Source organism: Ornithorhynchus anatinus, chromosome 1, assembly GCF_004115215.2.
Source record: "Ornithorhynchus anatinus isolate Pmale09 chromosome 1, mOrnAna1.pri.v4, whole genome shotgun sequence".
Classification (NCBI taxonomy): Eukaryota; Metazoa; Chordata; class Mammalia; order Monotremata; family Ornithorhynchidae; genus Ornithorhynchus; species Ornithorhynchus anatinus.
The window spans coordinates 126738225-126760377 of NC_041728.1; the positions used below are offsets into that span (position 1 = coordinate 126738225).

Below are 22153 nucleotides of genomic sequence, written 5' to 3' on the forward strand. Positions count from 1 at the left end.
CAGTGGGGTGGATACAAGCAAATCAGGTTGGACACAGTTCTTTTCCCACATGGGGCTCACAGTCTTAATCCCGATTTTACAGATGAAGGAACTGAGGCCCAGAGAAATGCAATGACTTGCCCAAGTTAACACAGCAGACAAGTGGCAGAGTGAGATTAGAACTCATGACCTTCTGATTTTCAGGCCGGTGCTCTATCTACTATGCCATGCTGTTTACCCTAACCACAAATTATTCATTCAATAATATTTTCTGAGCACTATTGTGTGCAGAGCACTGTACTAAGTGTTTGGGAGAGTACAATACAATAATAGATACATTCCCTGCCCACAGTGAGTTTACAGTCTACAGTTTACAGTCTAGAGTTGAGAGTATTACAGAATTACAGATATGTACATAGGTGTTATAGGGCTGGGATCAGGAAAGAATAAAGGGAGCAGGTCATGGCGACACAGAAGGGAGTGGAAGAAGAGGAAAGGGGGCTGCTTAGTCTGGAAAGACCTCTTGGAGGAGATGTGCCTTAAATAAGGCTTTGAAGAGGGGATAGGAGAGAAATTGTCTGCTGGATTTGAGAAAGATGCCCAGATGTGGGCTAACAGTGATATAAGCAAGATTGAAGCACAGTGCTAATGCGTGTCTCCTCCAATAGACTGTCAGCTCCTTGTGAGCAAGAGTCTAGTCTCCCAACTCTCTTGTACTTTCTCAAGTGCTTAGTAGAGTGCTCTGTGCATCGGAAGCTCTCACTGATTGACTGATAAATCTGTACTGGCATTTCACAATGCTGTAAATGGAAAATGGAATCAAGAAATACCTATATATTTTAAGAGGCTGTCAGAGTGTGGAGTCAACTTGGCATCAAGATTGAGACCAAACTGAAGCTCTATTAAGTAATGGTGGTGTCCGACCTATCAATAAATGATAATTATTGAGCACTTGCTGAGTGCAGGTCATAGTACAAGTTCTTTGAAGAGTGAAATACAATACAGGTGGTAAACATGATTTCTAATAATAATAATGTTGGTATTTGTTAAGCGCTTACTATGTGCCGAGCACTGTTCTAAGCGCTGGGGTAGACATAGGGGAATCAGGTTGTCCCACGTGGGGCTCACAGTCTTAATCCCCATTTTACAGATGAGAGAACTGAGGCACAGAGAAGTTAAGTGACTTGCCCACAGTCACACAGCCAACAAGTAGCAGAGCTGGGATTCGAACTCATGAGCCCTGACTCCAAAGCCCGTGCTCTTTCCACTGAGCCACGCTGCTTCTCTAATAGACCAGGGAGACCTGGGCTTGCCATAGATCCCATGGCACGATTCAGTTGTAAAGCCACCAACACCCTCTCGGGGGTGTCGGTCTTGCCTCCCTGCTTTATGTCACATGGCAAGATCGACATCAAAGGAATGCTCACAGGCATCGTAGGTCCACTGGAGGGGATGTATGAAGATGACTGCAGGATTCCTCCATGGTGAACTGAAATGGGGAAATCTTATACAAGGTGGCAGAAGAAACACTTTAAAGATTTCACTAAAGAAAACTTCCACCATAAGGTGCGGCAGAGATCAGACCAGCCTGGCATTCAGCAATTAAAAATGGATCTACTGTCTTAGAAGGAGGAGAAATGAAAACAGCATCTGGTATTGTGGTTGGCAAGTACAACGGTGCAGCAGGGGGCAGTCTTTTTGGGACTATTGTGTGGAAGCCATTTTATGTCTCCTCAGCCACACTTCTCACATTTCATGCCCATAGTGTCATCTTTGAATCCACTCCGAAACCCGGCTGTGAATTTATACAGGAATGCCCTCTTTTTGGCCTGGTGAATAGAGCATGGACTTGGGAGTCAGAAAGACCTGGGTTCTAATCCCAGCTCTGCCACTTGACTGCTGTGTGACCTTGGGCAAATCACTTAATTTATCTGTACCTCAGTTACCCCATCTGTATAATGAGATTGACTATGAGCCCCATGTGGGACAGGGAAGGTGCCCAACATGATTAGCTTGTATCTACCCCAGTGCTTGATGCAAAATAATCAAATCAGGTGGCTCACAGTCTAAGTAGGAGGGAGAGCAGGTATTAAATCCCCATTTTACAAATAAGCAAACTGAGGCACAAAGAAGTAAAGTGACTTTCACAGGGTCACACAAGAGCCAAGTGGCAGAGCTTGAATTAGAACCCAGATCCTCTGGTTTTCCAGGCCTGTTCTTTTTCCACTAGGTCACGGTATTTATTTTAACATTGTGCTGTTGGTTTCACTGATTTCTTTGTATTTTGTATATCTACTTCAGGATAGAGAAGGTGGTTTGAAAATAAGTAAAGATATATTGGATTAACAGGTGAAGAAGAAGAATTAGTTACAAATAAGAGGAAGAAATAGTACGAAATATAGCTAGTGAAGAACTTATATTAACAGAGTACCCTTTACTTAAGGGCATCAGCTGAATTACACACCTATGTTTTGCTGCCTGGGGTGAATCGTCTTTATTGACTCAGAGGGCTTGACTATAGTGGTAAGAGGCAAATAAGAAACAAATGGGTGGTTAGTGAAAGGAAAATCTTCCTGGCTGCCTCATTCTCACACCTTCAAGCCCCTGTCACTCAATCATTTATATTTTTGAGTCTTTACTCTATGAAGAGCACTGTACTAAGCACTTGGGAGAATACAATGCAGTTGTTAGACCCAATTCTTGCCTTTAAGAAGCTTACAGTCTAATGAGAAACAGTGTCCTTTTCCTATCCCTGACACCATTTTTTAGTGCCTGCTCATTCTCCCATACTTCCTCTCAAATCAACCCATTCCAGTCAGGGAAACAAGCTAGGTCTTGGGAGACTCCACTTACATTTTATTAACAGACCCACAATTCAGTGAGTCACTAGAAATCACAGTAGGCCAGTTGCCTGCAGACATAACCCCCATGCTAAATGATAAAGACCTGGATTCAAACTTCAAAAGAAGCACTCCCAGTAAAGGATGTGAAGTCAGGGCATATAAAATACCATATTTCAGGCATCAGCTCACCACTGGTAAGGGAGGTAGGACTGCTTGCCACACATTACTAAATGTGTCTCTCTGAGGCACCAAAGGCTCTAGGCTTGATGGACAGTGTGCTGAACTGGAATGGCTATTTGTTTTTTATGAGATCATAACCACCTTCCAGGTGCTCTTGACAGACCATTTTGCACATCTTTGCTGTACCATATTTTAGATTAGAAGAGTCTTAAACAAAATGGGCTGGTGCAAAATTGCCCAATCTCATATCCCTGGTATTATAAAGATCCTGATTTTATTTGAGTTCCTCTTAAAACTCAACATCAATTCAATAGACCTCGTTTGCTTTGCTCATCTTTCATCACTAATGCCTCAGACCAAAGAGATTGTATTCAAACACAACAGACACTTGCCTGGCTCCATCACTATCAACAAACTTTTACCACCTATAGCATGCTGGCCTTAGTCTTGTGTACTTTGGGAAGAATATACAGGTATTCACCATTTCAAAATAGCTGTCCTGGTCTCAAGGATACACACACATTTTTTTATAGTAGTTATGAAGTGCTTACTAGCAGGTTAAGCACCATTCTAAGAGTTGGGATAGATACAGGTTAATCAAGGTAGACACAGTCCCTGTCCCACATCGGGCTAACAGTCTAATAAATCAATCAATCATATTTATTGAATGCTTACTATATGCAGAGCACTGTACTAAGCACTTGAGAGAGTACAATACAACAGAAATAGCAGACCCTTTCCCTGCCCATAATGAGCTTACAATCTAAGTAGGAGGGAGATCAGGTATCAAATCTCCACTTTACAGTTGAGAAACCCGAGGCACAGAGAAGTGAAGTGACTTGCCCAAGGTCACACAGCAGGCAAGTGGTGGAGCTGGGGTTAGAACCCAGGTCCTCTGGCTCCCAGGCCCGAGCTTTAGTCTCTAGGCCAAGCTGCTTCAATTGCAATCAAAACTGAGACAACTCAGAACATTTCCAATTTAAAAGAAGTGAGTTTCACAAGGCATAGTCTATTGGATAGATTTGCTGGTCATGTTTCTAGTTTATCAGTGATGACAACTAGAAAGGACAGCAGGGTAACAGAAGATATATGAGGAGGAGAACAGCTAAGAAAGAGGGATAAAGAGGAAGAGAAGGAAGAGACCCTTATAAAGGTTGAAAACACAATTAATTGTTTCTGTCTTTCTGATGAAAACTTTGAGTAAAGGCTATTGGGAAAAATTAGGCAGGAGTAAAAGGAATTAAGATGCTATGAGTTACTAAAATAGGTTACATTCAAGTCTTGCCTTCCACTCTGAAACTGTTACTCAGAGTGAAGCCCGGAGAATTTGTCCACTGGGCCTACACATCTTAATAGTTCTGGCCAAAACTACTTCCTTTATCCTAATTTTTTTGGCCTTAATGCTCCCCTTCAGTTGGAATAATTAGGCATACAAAATCATTCAGGAATTTCCTCTGGGTCTTACTTTTAGCTGTGGTGATTCTGAGTTGTTTTTGCATAATAATTGTTAATTAGGTAATTCATTCATTTATTCAATTGCATTTACTGAGCACTTACTGTGTGCGGAGACTACTAAGAGCTTGGAAAGTAAAATTGGGCAACAGATAGAGACAATCCCAACCCAACAGGCTCACAGTCTAGAAGGGGGAGACAGACAACAAAACAAGTAGACATCAATAGCATCAAAATAGATAAATGAAATTATAGATTTAATAAAATAAATAAAATAATGTACAAATATATATCAGTGCTGTGGGACGGGAAGGTGGTAGAGCAGAGAAAGGGAGTAGGGGTGATGGGGAGGAGAGGAGCAGCAGAGGAAAAGGGGGGCTCATTCTGGGAAGGTGTCCTGGAGGAGGTGAACTCTCAGTAGGGCTTTGAAGGGTGGAAGAGAGTTAGTTTGGCAGATGTGAGGAGGGAAGGCATTCCAGGCCAGAGGTAGGATGTGGGTCGGGGTCGATGGCAGGACAGGAGAGAACAAGGCACGGTGAGGAGATTATTGACAGAGAAGCAGCGTGGCTCAGTGGAAAGAGCACGGGCTTTGGAGTCAGGGCTCATGAGTTCGAATCCCAGCTCTGCCACTTGTCGGCTGTGTGACTGTGGGCAAGTCACTTAACTTCTCTGTGCCTCAGTTCCCTCATCTGTAAAATGGGGATTAAGACTGTGAGCCCACGTGGGACAACCTGATTCCCCTATGTCTACCCCAGCGCTTAGAACAGTGCTCGGCACATAGTAAGCGCTTAACAAATACCAACATTATTATTATTATTAGTTGGGCTGTAGGAGAAAAGGGAGGTGAGGTAGGAGGGGGAAAGGGGATGGACAGCTTTGAAGCCAAGAGTGAGGAGTTTTTGCTTCTTGGAAAGGTTGATAGGCAACCACTGGAGATTTTTTGAGGCATGGGAGTGACATGTCCAGGGAGAGTTTTAGATACCAAAGACCTAGGCATGTGAACTTTGATTTGTACCCTTTAATCACTTGATATTCACCTTACTCTTATCCCCACAGCACTTATGTACATATCCTTAATGGATTTTAATGCCTATATCCTCTTGCAGACTGTAAGCTCCTTGTGGGGAGGGGACAAGGCTGCCTGCTCTGTCATATTGTACTCTCCCATGCATTTATTACAGTGTTATTCCCAGAGTAAGCACTAAATAAATGTCACTGGCTGAGTGGTTGATAGAACAAAATTTCTGGATCAATAGTGGGACTTTGTATAAACTCTAGAATAGCAAAAACAGTAAGTTATATTTCTGGATCCAGTTTTGCTTAAGTTAGACAACCTGAAGGTCTCTGCCACATTAGCCCTGACATGGCTGGAAATCTGGCTAGTGAGTGTCTGAAACAAAACCTTTATTTAGTTCTTCATCTAACTAGAAAGCACAACCTTTTTAATCTAACCTTAACTCTGCCTTCAAAACAGAATGTCTGTCCATGGGAATCCTTATGGAAAAATTAGGCATTCTACATGCTCCTTTGGGAGTTTATTCCAGTGATTTACCCCATAACTATCATTGAGAATAACTTCATAGTTATCAGTGGTGTTTATTGAGTGCTTACCGTGTACAAGTAATGGGTAGGGGACATGGTGTCTGCCAAGTCTACTATATAGTACTCTCCCAAATGTTTTGCATAGTGCTCTGAACATACTAAGTGCTCTGTAAATACTACTGATGATAATGATGATGATTCAGACCATTTGGGAGAGAACAATACAATAGAGTTGGGAGACACATTTCTACCCATAACACAACAAACAAATTATAGAGGGAGCTTACAGGCTAGAGGACCTTCCCGTAAAAAATGAATTCCAAAATGTCATCCACTTTGTCTTCTCTAGGTTAAAAAAAAAACCCAATCCCATTAACCTTACTTCATAAAACCAATTTCTAACTCTTTTCCCTCTGCACCCAGTCATACTTATCCTTTCCCCTTCCCTATACATTTGTCGTACAGCATGTAGGATTTAAAGGAGACCTTGCTAAAGAGGTTTAGAAAACAATCTAGGCTAGAATGACAAACCCATGAAGGTCAGGGATGTGTTCTAGAGACAGATGTAACAACATAATGGGAAGATCAATATTGTCTTCCAGTATCAGGTACTTTGGTTCCTTATGGAATTATGATTGGGTAGCTTTAGCACCCAATTAAAATGAAAGTTCCATGAGGGCAGGAGGTATGCTCAGTCCTATGTGCACATAGGTAAAACAAGGTGATTTAGGCATGTCTATTCATTAATAACTTTAACCTTAACTCTTATGAGATTTTCCTTTCACTTCTTCAGCAGAAAGGGAAGAAAACAGGATGTTCAGATGAAAAATGACTGAAATATTTTGGTGTATTTCCATGTCATTGTAGGCTCAGTGGGCATTCAGTAAATACCATTACTACAACTCCTACCAAAGAATTGTGTCTGCCCGTGTTTAAAAATGACTAAGAGGTAGAACACTAAATCAAGAAGGCCAGCACATCCTGGTTCTAGATCAATTTACATGTGCAGAGTGCAGTAGGGTTGTTCAGGATTCTTTAGGATATGAGAACTGGACCCTTCACCCCTCACAGGAGCCCCATCCACCATCTTGAGCAGTTCCATCAATATCATTTACAAATTCTACTCAATATCAAAGAAGCAGGCAAAGCTGAATTTCCCTTTATAAATTAAAAACACTGTCTTTCCTGATTGGCTCCCATCCTTCTACCAGAATATTCTAATTTCCCTACAGATGTATATATGGATAGATTATTGCGGATAAGTATATATAGATAAATATAGATATATGGATATATTAGATATATTATGGCTAGATTAATATAGATATATATGTATATATCATTACAGATCTATATTATGGATATATCATTACAGATCTATATTATGGATATATCATTACAGATATATATATCCATGATATATGATGATATATACTATACTTATACATATATATGTATGTTTATATATCATTTTTTGAGTGGAGCCCTTGAGATATATATATACACACACACACACATCTATGAGTATATATATCATGGACTCCACTCAGAAAATAGCAGAATAAATCACCAACAATGGAATACTGGCATATTAGTCAGTGTCCTAGCATCAGAGCTTACCTTAACACAAACATGCTGTGTGGGCAGTTAAAAGAGTAAGTGACAGCAGGATCCACAAAAACTGCTTTGTAGACAGCTGAAATTGGGAGAGTGAAAGCAAGGCCAGAGGCAGTGTTTTAAGGATGTAGTAAAATAAAGCCTCTGAAGATATTATATCCCAACTGAAAACTGGGAGTCAGCTGCTGAGGATAGATCAGAATGGGATACTGCTGTCAAGAAAGGAGGTTCCTTTTTTGAGCCAAAGCTTCATAAGAAACAAGAGACAAAGGAGGGAAAAGAGAAAACAATAGTTGCTGAACACTTTAAACCTACGGCAAGAGAAAGTCTTTCTTGTTTGCACAATCAGGTGGGGATGGCTTGTCCTGAATTGGCCATATTCAGTTAGGAACACACTCAAAGGTGAATTTTACTCATAGTGGTGTTTGTTGCCATTTTACATATATATGTATATAAAATAAAGACCAATTTATATAACTTACACAAAACTATTACTTGTTTAATGTTAGCATTAAAAGACTTCAAAAATTATTTCATTATTATTTTTACAAGATAGGATTCTATGTAATTCTGTGCTCTCTGTAAACCAGATTTAAGTACACAGGGAATTTTGGTGAATGATGAGATCCTGGAAAAAGTTGGATAGGAAGATTATCAAATTACCTTCCATCTTTTTAATATGCTATTTCTTAAGCACTTACCTTGTGTTAAACATCGTTTTAGGCTCTGCAGTAGATACATGTTTATAATGTTGGACACAGTGTTTGCTCCACATGGGGCTCATGTTCTATGTTGGAGGGAGGAAAATTTAATCCCCATTTTACTGATGAGTTAACTGAGGTCCAGAGAAATTAAGTGACCAGCTTAAGGTCACATACCAAGGAACTGGCAGACCTGAGATGAGCTCTACCTGAGACAGGTGATTGCTGGCCTGGGGGAGGTGGAGCATGGAGGGAGGTGGGGGCTTTCTCTCCCCGTTCTAGCCGATAAGGGCCCTGGACCAATCAATGACTGCCACATTGAGCCACAGCTGCAACAACTAAGGCATGCTGAAAAGGGGGCACCTGAGGAAGTACAGAGGTAGGGAGAAGCATGCAGAGAAGTAAGAAGGAAGTATGCTAAGAGCAGGAGAGCAGTACTTAAAAGCAGCAGAGGCAGTAGGACTTGGAAGCAGAAAGAAGTGTTGGCAGCACAGGCTCTTTTGACCACAGAATGGTATTGGACTTCTGACTCCCAGGCCTGTGCTTTCTCCACTAGACCACACTGCTTCTCATAAAATTAGCTTTGAAGTACAGTGACTTAGATGATGATGTGCAAAATAGGGAGGGATATGGATTAAAGGACCTATGAAATACTCTTCTCCTTTTCTTCTCTGATTTTATTTAGGGGATATTCATTAAAGTGAGCTTGCCCCACGTAAGCCATCTAAAAGAATCATGAGCTCTTTAAAAAAAATATTGTTCTGAGTACTATTCCAAGTGATTGTGACTACAATCTTTGTGGCACTAAAAGAAAGCAAGTTACTAGACTTACTGGTATTGGAAACAGGAAAAAATTCATGGTGAACTCGCCATTACTACCAGACTAACTCTGGATAAGGCAGAGCTTAAGTCAAAATGGACCAGATTCAAATGCTTACATTTCACTTATTATACATGCTTCAGTAGCTACCAAAGTTCCAGAACCACACAAACATCCATAACTATACAAAGTTCTATAAACAAACAATCTTTGTTCAGCCTGAAGAAGTATACTCACAGTCCACCAAATAGAAAGGCAACAAATCAGAACAAGTAGGTGATTAGCACCTATACAGATCTGACCTCTCTCCTCTGCAGGCTTACACTGGAGAAGCAGCGTGGCTCATTGGAAAGAGCCCGGGCTTGGAAGTCAGAGGTCAGGGGTTTGAATCCCTGGTCTGTCACTTGTCAGCTGTGTGACTGTGGGTAAGTCACTTAACTTCTCTGAGCCTCAGTTCCCTCATCTGTAAAATGGGGATTAAAACTGTGAGCCCCACGTGGGACAATCTGATCACCCTGTATCTACTCCAGCACTATAGAACAGTGCTCTGCACATAGTAAGCGCTTAACAAATACCAACATTATTATTTCCTCCTGCCTTAAGGACATCGCTTCCTGGATGTTCTTCCAATACCTCATACTTAACAAGTCCTCATCTATCCAGCCAAACCCTCTCCCCAACTGACTTTCCTATCATTCTAGACAATACTGCCATTGTTTTTGCCTCACAAGCTGGTAACCTTGACATTATCCTCAATCAATCTGTCAGAGGTATTTATTGCATGCTTAACTGCACGCAGAGCACAGTACTAAGTGCTTGGAAGAGTAGACTACAATAGAGTTGTTAGATGCATTCACAGTGAGCTTCATCTTTCATTTAACGCACCCATTCAGTCTGTCATGAAATCCTGCTCATTTTACCTTCACCTCATCCCTAGAATCTACTATGTCCTCTCTATCCAAGCAGCTACCACACCAGATTAAAGCACTCTTTCTGCATTATCATCCTTGCTGACTTCCCGTTTCTCCCCTCTCCAGTCCATACTCCACTCTGCTCCCCAGATCATTTTTCTGAAAAAATGCTCAGTCCACATCTCTCCACTCCTCAAAAACCTCCTACGGTTGCCCAACCACTTCCACATCAGAAACTCCTTATTATCACCTCTGACGCCCTCAATCAGCTCTCTCCTTCCTAACTAACCTGGTGGATCTCCTACAAGCCAACCTGCACCCTCCACTAACACCAACCTACCTCCCCCTTGGTATTCAACAATTCATCAATTTTCCCACTTTCAAAACCCTCCTAAATCACATCTCCTCCAAGAGGTCTTCACAGATTAAGCTCTTTATTTGCCCATCAGCCCTTTCTTCTGTGTTAACTATGCTCTTGATCGCTTTGACTCACCCCAGACCCGTAATACTTATGTAAATATCCTTATACTCTCCTATTTCTCCATTCCCTAATCTACTTCAATGTCTGTTCCCTTCTGTTAACTGTGAACTCCTTGTAGGCAGGGATTGCATCTACCAACTCTCGCACAGTACTTTTCCAATCACTTAGAACAGTGCTCTGCATACAAAAAGCACTCAGTAAATACCACTGATTGATTGCCTCTCTTTGTCTCTGTATTGTACTCTTCCACGTGCTTAGTATAGTCTTCTGCACACAGTAAGCACTCAATATCAATAATTATGATTAAATGAATGATTGGTTGATTGATTAGGGAAAGAGCCAAAGAAGCAAACACAGTTGAAATTTATAAGTTGTCTCTTTCTTCCTGATTGGCTTCCAAGCTCTTCCCAGTATATTCCAATATCCCTTCTGTCCTATGTGGCTTAGTGGAAAGAGCATGGGCTTGGGAGTCAGAGGTCATGGGTTCTAATCCTGACTCTGCCGTTTGCCAGCTGTGTGACTTTAGGCAAGTCACTTCACTTCTCTGTGCTTCAGTTACCTTATCTGTAAAATGGGGATTAAGACTGTGAGCCCCACATGGGATAACCTGATTACTGGATATCTACCCCAGTGCTTAGAAAGTGCTTGGCACATAGTGAGCACTTAACAAATGCCATTATCATTATTATAATTACATATACATATACACATACATGTTCTTATATACACTTATACAGAAAGAGGGGAATGCAGAGACAGAGTCTTTCCAGGCTCTGGAGAATGTAGTTCCCATGAATATTGAGCTGTGTGAAGAGGACAGGCAAAATGCAATCACATTTTTTGTATGTAAATCCTGTCTTTATTCAAAATTTAGTGATTGGGAAGTGTCTACATAAACTTCGGCCGTGCTAACGACCTTCTGGTGAAAGTTCTGGGGAATGTTTCCTCCCTTGTCCTTAGACTGTGAACTCTATGTAAGACAGAAAATGTGATTGCCCTAATTATCTTATGTTAACCCCAGTGTATAGCACAGTGCTTAGCACAAAGCAAGTGCTTAACAAATATCACAGATATTATGTTTTTTGTCCATTTGAGCTAAAGCAATTGTATGCAAAAATGTCTGTGGCCAAGCATTTTCATCTGCATGCCAAGCACCCCAGAAGGCTGGCAGGCAGGCTGTGTTTTATAGAATTTATCATCCCACCCAAACTCTGTCCTACTCCTGACTTTTCTATCACGGTAGATGGCACCACCACTCTCATCTCACAAGCCTGTAACCTTGGCATTGTCCTTGACTCCTCTCTCTCATTCAACCCACGTATTCAATCCATCACTAAATCCTGTCAGTTTGACCTTCACAAGATCACTAAAATCCACTCTTTTCTCTCCATCCAATCTACTACCATGTTAATCCAATCGTTTATCCTATCCCACCTTGATTACTGCATCAGCCTCATAGCTGACCTCCCTGCCTCTTTTCTTTCCTCCCTCCGTCCCTACTCTACTCTGCTGCCTGGATCATTTTTCTACAAAACCACTTAGGCCATGTTTCCTCTTCCCTCAAGAAATTCCAGTGGTTGCCTATCCACCTCCGCATCAAACAGAAACTCCTCACCATTGGCTTCAAAACACTCTATCACCTAGCGCCATCCTACCTTGCCACACTGCTCTCCTGCTACAACCCTGCCCGCACCCTTCGCTGCTCTAATGCTCACCTTCTCTCTTGCCTCACTCTTGTCTATCTCACTGCTGACCTCTCGTCCAAGTCCTGTTTCTGGTCTGAAACGCCCTCCCTCCTGATATCCAACAGACAATTACTCTCTCCTGACTTCAAAGGCTTATCAAAAGCATATCTCTTCCAAGAGGATTTCCCTGACTAAGCCCTCCTTTCCTCTTCTCCCATTCCCTTCTGCATCAGCCTGACTTGCTCCCTTTATTTGACCCCTTTCCCAATTCCCCAGCACCTATGTACATATCTGCAATTTATTTATTTATATCCATGTCTGTCTTGCCCTCTCTAGACTACAAGCTCATTGTGGGCGGGGATTGTGTCTATTTATTGTTAGACCATACTCTCCTAAGTGCTTAGCACAGTGCTCTACACAGAGTAAGTGCTCAATAAATATGATTCACTTAGTGACTGATATCTGGGGAGGATAAGCCCTCTCTTGGCAGACACCAAGACTGGAAGTCCCCAAGGTGCCGATTCCTTTTTAGATAATCCTCACTGTCAATTTGCTCTGTCTGACTGGGAGAGGGCAAGGCCTGGTGGAGTCCAGCCTAGCTGGGATTGGATGAAGGGGTGGCCTTGGCAGTTTTGCCAAACTGTGGGGCTGAGCCCAACCCAAGGGGATCCAACAGGAATGAGGTGGCAGATGTGACCACTAAAACTGTTAACTCCCTAGGATCAGGGATTGTTTGTACTCCCCCCACCCGCCCAAGCCTGTAAGCCCATTGCGAGCAGCGATTGCCTCTATTCATTGCTGTACTGTACTTTCCAAGTGCTTAGTACAGTGCTCTGCACACAGCGCTCCATAAATATGATTGAATTGAATGAATGAACTCTATTGATTTGTACTTTACCAAGTGCTTAGTACAATATTCTATTTTCCCTCCTTTCTGTGTCTGCTATTCACTCAGATTGATACCCCTTAAGCACTTTGATATTCACCCTACCCCTAGCCCCATGACATTTATGTACATAAACTATTTCCCTGTCATTTCCCTATCTGTAAATTATTTTAATGTCTCTCTCACCCTCTAGACTGTAAAATCCTTGTGGACAAGGAGGTTCTGTTTACTAACTCTGTTGGATTGTGCTTTCCTAAGGTCTTACCTCAGTGTTCTGCATTCAGAAGGCACTCTATAGATACCATGCATTGATTGTTCTGCACACCGTAAATATTCAGTAAATATGACTGATTGATTGATAATTTAAACAATCAGTTGTCTATTTCGCCACCTACCCCCCACCTATATCCTGCCTCTGACCTAGAACTCCGTCCCCCTTCATATTCGACAGACCACTATTCTTTCTCTCCATCTTCAAAGACTTATTAAAATTATATCTCCTCCAAGAAGCCTTCCCCAACTAAACCTTCATTTTCCCTACTCCCTCTCCCTTCCGCATCACCCTTGCACTTGAATTTGTACCCTTTATTCACCACACCCTCAGCTTCACGGCATTTATGTACCTATTCATAATTAATTTTAATGTCTGTCTCTCCCTCTAGACTATATGCTCTTTATGGCAGGGAACATGTCTACCAAAACTCTTATATTGAAACTCTCCCAAGCATTCAGTACAGTCCTCTGCTCACAGTAAATACTCAGTAAATGTGATTGAGCAATCAACTGAATAGGTTTCTTACTAATCCTTAAATCCCGCTGGACTTTGATTCATTCTCCATTACAGATCTGAGCATTTCCACAGCCACTATTTGCCACAGAAACACTTGACTTCTCTATGGTAAATTTTTGGTGCTTGTCAGAAAAAGTAAAATCATAGCTGTTTAAATTCTGTCTATAATACTAACTTATTAAACTAAGTTCTTAGTGAATGTGATTACATTACATCTAAGAGTGGTAAATCCTAAATCCACCCCTGAAAAGCATCATTCAATCACTGCTTGATTGGTTCAAATGGCATCTATTACAATGCCAATTTAAGTCATGATGCCATACAAATGAGAACTGATGATGTTGAGGAAAACTCCCATCAGGTTTAGGTTCCCTCACTTCAGGGATATAGTCGACTTTGCATTGCAGTGAAATACAGAAGATGCAAAAGTTAGGGCCAGGCCCCAAAAGAAAATAAATTAACAAACATTAAGTGAAAGACTGTTAAACGTTGAATACACTTCAGTGCCAAGACTGTACTAGGTGGAAGGTAGACTAGATGTGACATCCCTTTCCCTTAATGTTTGCTTAGGTCAGCATCACAGACCCAACTCAGGCCAAATTAGGACTTGGAAATCTTTAGTTCAGGTGACATTACTTTATGACCGCTTTCTGTCCCCGCCAAGTCTGAGCTGAAGGAAACCCAAAAACTGAGAACATTACAGAAGCCTTCTCATTCTGTTTTAACTCATCCAAATGCAGGATTTACAATATACTGCAAAAGATCCAGGTTATGTTCCAGCATCCAAGTATCAACATCAGAGATGTGGAGTGGAAGGCCCAGTCAAGCAAGGAGAGTCAAAGGAGTGGAAAAACTATTCAAGAAGGTTCATGTGCCTTCAAGAGGTTCATATACAAAGAGTGGTGCTACCATCACATTAAATTAGATAAAGGTGAAAATAATCAAGGTTTTTTATAGTGTCCAACATTCTTTATGACTATAAAAACTGCATTTACCATGGATACATTTGAATTTCAGATCAGTTACACCTGTGTTCAAGGCAAGTGTCAAGACACAATAACATAATTGTGGTATTTGTTAAATCCTATGCCAAGCACTGAGGTAGATACAGGATAGGGAAGCAGTATGGCCAAATGGAAAGAGCAAAGGTCTACAAGTCAGGGGACCTAAGTTCTGATCCCAGCTCTGCCAATTGCCTGCTGTGTGACCTTGGACAAATCATTTAATTTTCCTATGCCTCGGGTTTCTACTCTGCAAAATGGGGATTAAATCTTTCTCCCTCCAACTCTGTGAGCCCCATGTCGGACAGGGACTTCATCCTTCTTGTTTATCTTTTATTCATTCATTCATTCAATAGCATTTATTGAGCACTTACTATGTGCAGAGCACTGTACTAAGCGCTTGGAATGTACAAATCAGCAACAGATAGAAACAGTCCCTGCCCACTGATGGATTTACAGTCTAATCGGGGGAGACAGACAAAAACAATAGCAATAAATAGAATCAAGGGAATGTACATCTCATTAAGACAATAGTAATAAATAGAATCAAGGTGATGTACATCTCATTAACAAAATAAATAGGGTAATAAAAAATATATACAATTGAGCGGAGGAGCACAGTGCTGAGGGGAGGGGGGAGGGGTAGAGGGAAGGGGGCGGGAGGGGGCTTAGCTGAGGGGAGATGAAGGGGGGATAGAGGGGCAGCAGAGGGAGCAGAGGGAAAAGGGGAAGCTCAGTCTGGGAAGGCCTCTTGGAGGAGGTGAGCTCTAAGTATGGCTTTGAAGAGGGGAAGAGAATGAGTTTGGCAGAGGTGAGGAGGGAGGTCATGGCCCAGGGGTCGACAGCAGGATAGGCAAGAACGGGAGACGGTGAGGAGGTGGACAGCTGAGGAGCAGAGCGTGCGGGATGGGGAGTAGAAAGAGAGAAGGGAGGAGAGGTAGGAGGGGGCAAGGTGATGGAGAGCCTTGAAGCCTAGAGTGAGAAGTTTTTGTTTTGTGCGGAGGTTTTATCCACCCCAGTGCTTGACATATATTAAACACTTAACAAATACCATAATTAATATAATCAGGCCTAACATGGTCCCTGTCCCATATGGAGTTCACAGTCCATATAGGAGGGAGAACAGGTATTGAATGGGGCACTGTATCACAGTTGGCTATCCAAGCACTGAAGCAATGTTCACCACAGCACACCTTCACTGTGGATAAGAGCAACAGTCACAACTTCTCTATGACAAGCTGAAATGGGGAAATTACAGAAAAGGAGGACAAAAGAAATGCTTTAAAAGGAAAATGAAGTTAAATCTCTTATGATGAGGCACAGCTATGGACAGAGAGTCAAGGGAGACTGAACAGGAACTAGCTAAAAATGGGATAATTATCGAATGATACAGCATAGCTGCTGAGTGTCCACTGCGTGGTAATAAGTGCTTGGGAGAATGAAATAGAATTAATAGACACAGTCTCTTCCCTCAAGGAGTTTACAATCTAGTGGGGAAGATACACTGAAAGAAATGGAGAAGCAGTATTGCCTAGTAGAAAGAGACAAAGCCTGGGAAACTGAGGACCTGAGTTCCAAGCCTGGCTCTTCTACTTGTCTGCTGTTTGGCCTTGGACAATTCATTTAATTTATCTTTGTCTCAGTTACCTGATCTTTAAAATGGGATTTAAATGCTACTCCCTTTTATTTAGACTGTGAGCCCTATATAGGACAGGGACTGTGTCCCACCTATTTATCTTGTATCCACCTCAGTACTAAGCATATAGTGCCTGGCATATAGTATGCACTTAAAAATTACCTTAAAAAAACTGCAATTAAATTGTAATGATACATATGTACATCCCACAGGGGTGTGGAAAAAAACAAGAGTTGGGATGATCCAGAATAATAGTAATCATTTGGGTATTTGTTAAGCAGTTACTATGTGCCAAGCACTGTACTAAGCACAGGGGTGGATACTAGCAAATAGGGTTGGACACAGTCCCTATCCCACGTGGGGCTCACTGTCTCAATCCCCATTTTACAGATGAGGTAACTGAGGCACAGAGAAATGAGGTGACTTGCCCAAGGTCATACAGCAGACAAGTGGCGGAGCTGGGATTAGAACCCATGACCTTCTGACTCCAGGCCCGTGCTCTATCCATTACGCCATGCTGCTTTAGTAGAATTGCTGAAGTTGTAGTTCAAGATGGGGAATTAGGATTGCTAAAAGATGAATCAGGGAAGGATACCTAGTTTTGAAATACCTACTATGCAGAGCTTTCTAGTGGGAACTGGGGTGACTACAAGAGAATTGATATGATCTCTGCCCCTAAATTGCTTACAGACTGGCCAGGAACACAGACCTTAAAATAAATTACAGTTAGGAAGAGGCAATAGAGTTTAAAAGTATGTACATAAACACTGCGGGGCATTGTGAAAACAAAGTGCTTGGTGGTAAGGCAGAGCTAAAATGGCAGTTGAGGAATAATTTTTAGAGCAGAGGCTTCAGGAAGATCATGACACCAAGAGGGAGAATTGAAAATGCTGCCATGTGCCGTGAGAAACAAGTAGAGCAGCGGGCAAACGTTTCATTCACAGACTCTGAAGGGCCTGTGAGTCAACCCCGCTTAGAAACGGATAAAACCTCACCGTCAGAACAACACTGTTCGATTCAGGCAGCTATATGTAAGAAACCACTAGTTGAATTTCCCTCTTACTTCCTCCACAAGTGCTTGTGAAGATTTGGCTCAGAGCTATAGTGTCAGCATTCAGTTAAAATGGGGATGCTTGCATCTTTTTCAATTTTAAAGTTCCAATTTGACAGGGCTGATTCTGAGGGTATTGGCCATCATAAAGCAAATATGTCTATGAGACAGATGCTATATAAATGACACTTATTGTTGTCTCTTGGAATGGGTTTATGAAATAAGCCTCTGGGTGGTTGTTTTTTTTTAGATTCTCTTTCAGAACACTGGCCTTGGGAGCTCTGCCCAGCCAGCACAACCACCTTGGAAACATTGGAGACGCTAAAATTGTCAGTGAAGTTATCAAAACACAGAGACAGATCGTTGGATTTCCGCTGCTCTGCATCTCTCCATGATAAGGTATTCAATTTCTTCAGTTGACTTGGATCTGGGTGTGTTTTTTTTGGTTTTTTTTTCAGGGTTTAAGAGATTAGCTTATTTTGTAAAAAGTTGGTACATAAGTGCCAAAGTATGCAGCTTTAACAGCTTGACACTGAGTTACAGTCAGCTCTGAGGAGGGAGCAAGTCTTCCCTCTCCCACTCTCTGGAGTTTCTATTTCCAGTACTTCAGTGATGAAGCTGCACCTCTTGCAAATGTAAATCTTTGGAATCAAAAGGAGTTTTTCACTGCCTGTTACACATGAGGGCGCATTAATAAAGAGGCCTGTTTTTTACTAATCCTCATCAAACAGAGAAGGGAGCCACTTTATATTGTAATTACCTTTCAGCTTCTTTATTCAGGAAACATGAAAAACCTTTTAGAAGTGTGAGATTTGGCTACTAGCAGTATCCCGCAACACAAGAGAGTTCAGAAGTGATACAAACACCAAAGACCCAGGTTAGGAAATGTAAAGTTCCATAAGTAGTTCTCAATCCTCAATCCAGTTCAAATGGGTTTGTATGCTGATCAGATAACAGTTTGGGGTAAGTACAGTGGGGTATTCATGCCTCTGCTGGTGACTTTGGGAGTCCTGGTTGTTGGCAGATTGCAAAAACTTTCCTCCTTTTCTACAAGAAAAGGGAGAAAGTATTCAGAATGGCCACCTAGGAACTTGTGAGATGACACCATTTCAATGCCATTTGATTTTCTAGATGAGGAACTAGAAGCCATCATCATGTGCCTAATAGCCCCAGTATATTCTGATTTACCCATTAGGCCTAGGTTAAAAAAACCCTTCCCAGTTGAGGACTTCAGTGGGGTGAAGAGTACAAGTGGTCTGATCTCCTAGAAGCTTATAATAATGGGGTCATAACTGCTGAATGAGCTGCAGTCTCTGTCTTGAAGACACTGGGGCAAAGATTAGAACCAGTATGACCTAGTGGAAAGAGAACAGGCCTAGGAATCAGAGGACCTGGGTTCTCATCCTGGCTCTGCCAATTGCTTGCTGTGTGTCATCAGGCAAGTCACTTAACTTCTCTGGGCCTCAGTTTCTTCAACTACAAAACAGAAATTAAATGCCTGTTCTCCCTCCTATTTAGACTGTGAGCCCTAGGTGGGGAAGGGACAGTGTTCAACCTGAATAGTTTGCATATATCGCAGTGCTTAGAACAGTGCTTAGAGTAAGTTCTACCCCTGCCAATCATGTTCCTGCTAGACCATACTGTGCAGCAGTTAATAGGCGGGTAGGGGTCCAGAACACTGTCAAGTGCAGCGTGGCTTAGTGGAAAGGGCACAGGCTTGGGAGTTAGAGGTCATGGGTTCTAATCCCAGCGCCGCCACTTATCAGTGGTATGACTTTGAGTGAATGACTTAGCTTCTCTGGGCCTCAGTTACCTCATCTATAAAATGGGGATTAAGACTGTGAGCCCCACATGGGACAACCTGATCTACTCCAGCACTTAGAGTGGTGCTTGGCACTTAGTAAGTGCTTAACAAATACCATCATTAATTAATTAAGTGTATCAGCAAATCATATTCATTACAATAGACAGAGAGCACTGTACTGAGGTTGGAAGAGTAAAATATAGCAGTTCGGAGACATGCTCCCGGCCCACAAGAAGCTTACAATCTAGCGTGCACATAGAGTTTCACAAACAAAACCCATTTGTGGCCACGGTACCACTACTGTACTGTAACACCACAGATCAGTCAGTGCTTGAGATCTCTGTCATCGTAGCCCCTTCAGTCTTTCCATGCACATTGGCCAGCTATTTTCAAGATTCCTGCAGAGCCTCTCTGTCAGGTGTGATGCCCTAGGGGAGATTTCAATCAGGACCTTTCCTTTCTGATGATAATAATTGCAATAGTGGTATTTGTTAAGCACTCACTGTGTGCCAAGCACCATATTAAGCACTGGAGTAGATAGAAGATAATCAGGTTGGACACAGTCTCAGTCACACAAGGGCTGCTTGGACTGATGGCAGAGTCCCAGCAAGCCCACCTCCATTACTGTCTCTTTCAACCTTTCACCGCAGTAGGAGTAGTAGTTATGGTTTGGCAGCTCCCGACAGGCACTGTTTTAGGTGCTGGGGAATTCAGAAGAAAAAGAAGCGACATGGCCTAGTGGATATAGCACTACTGAGAAGCAGCGTGGCTCAGTGGGAAGAGCATGGGCTTTGGAGTCAGAGGTCATGGGTTCGAATCCCGGCTCTGCCACTTGGCAGCTGTGTGACTTTGGGCAAGTCACTTAACTTCTCGGTGCCTCAGTTACCTCATCTGTAAAATGGGGATTAAGACTGTGAGCCCCACGTGGGACAACCTGATTCCCCTGTGTCTACCCCAGCGCTTAGAACAGTGCTCAGCACATAGTAAGCGCTTAAATACCAACATTGTTATTATTATTATTATTATTATACAGCATGGGTCTGGCAGTAATAATAATGATAATAATAATTGCAGTATTTGTTAAGCACTTACTTTGTGCCAGGCACTAAACTAAGCACTGGGGTAGATACAAGGTAATCAGGTTGTCCCACATGGGGCTCACATCTCAATCCCCATTTAACAGTTGTGGTAACAGAGGCACAGAGAAGTTAAGTGACTTACCCAAGGTCACAGCAGACAAGCGCTAAATCCCGGATTAGAACCCAGGTCCTTCTGACTCCCAGGCCCATGCTCTATCCACTAGGCCAAACTACTCCCAGCTCCACCACTCAATTTTTCAGCTACCTTATCTGAAAAATGAGAATTAAGATTTTGAAGCCTATGGCGGACAGAGACTGTGTCCAACCTGATTAACTTGTGTCTACCCCAGAGCTTAGTACAGTGCCTGGCATATACTTATAAGTCACCATAAACCATAAACCAAACCATTAACCACATCCTCTGACTCCTAGACCTGTGCCCTTTCTACTAGAGCTCCCTGCTTCCCTATTATCCTTTTGCTGGATACCACACTTCCTCAACCTGCAGTTTGAAAAAGCTCGCAGTATTTTTTGTTTGCTAAACTTACACACTTTCCTTAGTTTTTACAAGAAGCCAAGGGTAAACGACTCATCTAGAATTCACAGTCCAACTGTTATCTGTCTGCATATGGTTAACCACCTTTCTCAACAGCAACTTCCCCTACCAGTGACCTGTGTGGAAGAGAGAGAAACTTGAGTGTATTGGAGAAGAGCCTCAGTTTGGAGTCATGACTTATTTAAATAGACGAATCCCTCTTGGTTTATGCAGTTTATCACTGCTGAACCATTGACCGACCAGGTGCAGATATTGCCCTCAAAAGAGTAAAACATTTTTGCTCGTCATCAGCTAAAAAAAAATACATTTGCTGACAGGAGGGGCTGATTTGTTGATTGTTCCACAATTAGCTCATTGGAGTTATTTCAAAGAAACCAAATCTAAAAATGTCTTGCTAAGTGATTTACTTCAGTACATCTTTTTGAAGCTATAAATGTTGACCTAAAATGAACATTGTCAGAAAAACCTCCCAGGATCAGTTTGCTGCACCCAAAGACAAAATTGAAGGTAAAAGCTTCTTGTAAAAGCCTGTAAGAAAGGACAGCCTTGCTCTTCCACATGGATTTTGTCATTCTGTTCTGATTTCTAGCACAGACTTGAGCCTTTGTACATTAACATGCTGGATCTGTCCAGAGTCAGAGCCTTATGTCCCCAGAGGAAGCTGTAACAACATTTTTGATAGTTTCCTACCTTCTTCCACTGACATAGTTATAAGGTCTCTGTGAAGTGGGAACCATTAAGATGTCATTTGAAAGTGTGTCATCCACATCTGAACTTACCCAGCTGTTTTGAAAGAACCCATAAAAAAGAGAACAGCCAGATAACCACCTAAACTCTTGGGAGCTTCTCCCATTGAAATGATGAAAGTTTTAAAGCTTTCCTCATCCCTGAGATGGACTCGGATGTGTCTGTCCTCTCTAAGGGCCACAATAAAACTGAGCTCTCTGTGTGTTCTAACATGGTGTGTGCCTAGAGAGATCTTTAAAAATCATCTTTGGGATCTAGATGCTTCATTAATCCCAGCAGCTGCAAACATTGAGGGATGTAGGTGGAAAGGCAAAGGAGAAGGGGGTGAATGGGTAAGGATGTGACTTTCAGGGGTTTCTCCCCTGATTCCATCACCCATTAAGAGAAAGACA

At 42.1% G+C, this 22153-nt stretch overlaps 1 long non-coding RNA gene across 2 annotated transcripts in view; it reads left to right on the top strand.

The window, feature by feature from the left end:
- The window catches only part of LOC120638536, a 170837-nt gene that overhangs the window by 139507 nt on the left and 9177 nt on the right, over positions 1-22153 (top strand). For both annotated transcript variants that reach the window (XR_005660239.1, XR_005660240.1), the window contains exon 2: positions 17826-17974. This is a non-coding gene — a long non-coding RNA (uncharacterized LOC120638536). The remainder of the gene's footprint in view (positions 1-17825; positions 17975-22153) is intronic.